The 3,461-nt window shown below is 41.3% G+C and overlaps 1 pseudogene; it reads left to right on the top strand.

The window, feature by feature from the left end:
• The first annotated feature begins 692 nt into the window (after positions 1 to 692).
• LOC118154845 (U4 spliceosomal RNA) lies at positions 693 to 769 on the top strand (annotated as a pseudogene).
• The last annotated feature ends 2,692 nt before the right edge of the window (positions 770 to 3,461 follow it).

Raw genomic sequence — 3,461 nt, forward strand, 5'->3', positions numbered from 1 at the left:
CTTCTGAGGCTGCCCCTCCCATCAAAGGCCCCAGAGCTCTAAGGGGAAAGAATGGTTTCAGGGTATGGGCTCAGGGTGTCCTTCACAGGCTTATTGCCCAGGACCCCCTAGGGACTCTGTTTCCTGCATTCTGATGCAGTGCTCCTCAGCTATCCTAGTTGTGGCTCAAGCTGGCTCAGGTGTGGTTCAACCTGCCAGTCGAGATGGTTCAAGCCATAAACTTGTCTATGTGGTGCTAATTCTGCAGGTATACAGAATGCAAAGAGCTGTGTTGGTGTGGCTTCCTCCATCTAGATTTTGAAGGATATCACAGACAGCCTGGATACCCAGGCAGAGATTTAATCACGGGGGTAGAGCCACTGCAGAGAACCTCTGCTAGGGCAATGCCAAGCAGAAATGTGGGGCCAGAACCATCACAGAGAGTCCCCACTAGGGCAATGCCTGGTAGAGCCATGGGAATGGGGCTAATTCCAAAACCCAAGAACTGTAGGGCCACTGGCATGCACCTTCAGCCTAGGAGAGCTACAGGCATGTGATCTCAACCCGTCAGAGCTTCTGGGTAGACTGTCTCCAGCAGAGGCATAGGGCGAGGGCTGCTTGGGTTTTTAGGAGCCCAACTTCCACCCCATTGTGCCCAAAATGGGGGACATGGAGTCAAAGGAGATTATTCTTCAGCTTTAAGATTTAATGTTATCTTTGTACAGTGGCAGTATTGTAGCCAATGAGGTTTATTGGAGGCACGATTATTGCTAATTGAATAAATTAGATTTTTAAAAAAGATTTAATGTTGATTAGCCTGTTGTTTTTTTGTTTGTTTATTTGTTTGTTTTCCTTACTTGGGACCAGTTACCCCTTTCTTCTTGCCTATTTTTCCCTTTTGGAATGGGAATGTCTATCCTCTGCCAGTCCTGCCATTATATATTTGAAGTAGATAACTTGTTTGATTCCCTACAGTCTCACGGTTGTAGGGAATTTGCCTCAGGATCAATCATGCCTTAAGTCTCATCCACATCTGATTCAGATGAGACTCTTGACTTTAGGCTTTTGAGTTGATGCTGGAACAAGTTAAGACTTTTGGAGCTATTGGCATGGAATGAATGTATGTTTTATGTGAGAAGAGTATAAGTTTTGGGGGGCCGGGGAAGACTGCTATGGTTTGAGTGTCCCCATCAAAACTCATGTTGAAATTTAATTGCCACTGTAACAGTATTAATACGTGGGGCCTTTAAGAGTTGATTAGATCATGAGTACTATGGCTTCATAAATGGATTAACACCATTATCACAGGAATGGGTTAGTTAACACAAGAATGGGTTTCTGATAAAAAGATAAATTCAGCCCCCATTTATTCACTCTGTCTTGCACTCATTTTCCATGTGATGCCTTCAACCATGAGATGACCACCACCAGATGCTGGTGCCATGCTTTTGGACATTCCAGCATCCAGAACCATAAGCCAAATACATCTCTTTTCTTTATTAATTACCCTGTCTGTGGCATTCTGTTATAGCAGCAGAAAACTGCTAACACGGGCTCTTAAAAATTATTCTTTCAAGCTAAGTGCAGTGGCTCACAGCTGTAATCCTAGCACTTTGGGAAGCTGAGGCGACTGGACCACGAGGAGTTCAAGACCAGCCTGGCCAACATGGTGAAACTCCATCTCTACTTAGAATACAAAAAATTAGCCAGGCGTGGTGGTGCGTGTCTGTGATCCTAGCTACTCTGGAGACTGAGGCAGGAGAATCGCTTGAAGCTAGGAGGTGGAGATTGTGGTGAGCAGAGATTATGCCATTGCACTCCAGCCTGGGTAACAGAGCAAGACTCTGTCTCAAAAACAAACAAACAAAAATTACTGTTTTAGAGTAATTTCCTCAAATGTGGGACTAGGTAGATAACCTGAGTAAAGCAGACCAGGTGTAATACATTAGGGAATTATAAGACTCTAGCACATTAGAATTGGAATGCACCATCTGAAGGGGCAGTAACTAATCCATTTCAGCCAATTTTAGCTAAATGAGAATGCAGGCAGTTTGCTAGACTTTTGAATTCTTCAAGATGACCCAGAAATGTGATTTTTAAAAATAAATTAAACTTTATGACCTTTCAATGTAAGCATCTCATTCAATTTTTAAAAAATACTATACCAATCAAAACATCTGCAAGAACAATTACATTTTCTACTCTCCCCTGAACCATCAGATGATGATAGCAATGTAATGTTATCTGAAACTTATTCTCCAGAGCTGATTCTACTCCAGATAAATAGTCCTAGCCAGCTATGAAAAGCTCATTCTTCTTGAAACTGCTTCAACCCTCTTGCTGCTAGGAGGGGAGCCAGCCTTAAGGCAAACCTATCACACCAAGGCCAACAGAGTGGAGAGAGAAACAAACAAACAAAAAAACCCTGGATACTCCATGACGTTCTTGAACTACTGACTCAATCAATTCTTATGCCTGCTCTCCTTATTATTTAAATCATTTCAAGTTTTGGGTTCCATTAAGACATCCTAACTGATTCAAAGTCACACTATAAAAGTTTCTTTCTGTGTCTGTGTCTTTTTATTTGCCCTGAGTACAAATTATTGTATCCTTTTTCGCCTTTGTTTAGCATCACTAAATTAGATATCTATGTTTTAACCTATTTATGCATTATATGACTTCTCAATTGTAGGGCCATGTATGATAGCTTTGCATCATTTAAAAATAAAAGGATGGAGTTGGAGTTAGAGTTGGAGACAGTAAGCACTAAGAAGCCTACCTCTAACCTTCAGTTTGGACTCTGAATGATTTCTATAACTCCATATTGCTTCTTTTCTCTCCTATTGGCCAGGCACAATGACTCATACCTGTCATCCTAGAACTTTAGGAGGGTGAGGCAGGATAATAGCTTAAGCCCAGGAGTTTGAGGCTGCAGTGAGCTGTGACTGTGTTGTTGCACTCCAATGTGGGCAACAAGGTAAGACCCAGTCTCATAAAATATAGATAGATGATAGATAGATAGATAGATAGATAGATAATAGATCAATCCATACTGAGACAACCAGCTTTGTCCTTCTGCTCTACAGTAGACTTTCTATACTTGTGCCTAATAGATTTCTCTTTGAACCTTAATTTGCTGTCCTTCATTCTTGCCAGAATGATCAATTTTCCTTCACCTAACCAACATTCCTTCTTTCCAACTTTCTTCTTTGCTTATGTCATTTTAATCACCTTGTATGACCTAAGCCTCCTTCTCTACCCTTCAAAATTTCCCTGATCCTCAAGCTCTCCCATTTCATATTACCTTCATAACAGCCATTTGAGCATGTAGCCATTGAGCGTGTAGGCACAATCTCATTTTTTAGATGAGAAAATTGACAGAAACATTTATCTGCTCAATATTTCAGTGACTTGCCTTAAAAGTATCACATATTTCTTGACTCTGGCTTATGCCTTTACCATCACCCTCTTACCATTCTCAT

The sequence above is a fragment of the Callithrix jacchus genome, chromosome 6 (genome assembly GCF_049354715.1).
Source record: "Callithrix jacchus isolate 240 chromosome 6, calJac240_pri, whole genome shotgun sequence".
Classification (NCBI taxonomy): Eukaryota; Metazoa; Chordata; class Mammalia; order Primates; family Cebidae; genus Callithrix; species Callithrix jacchus.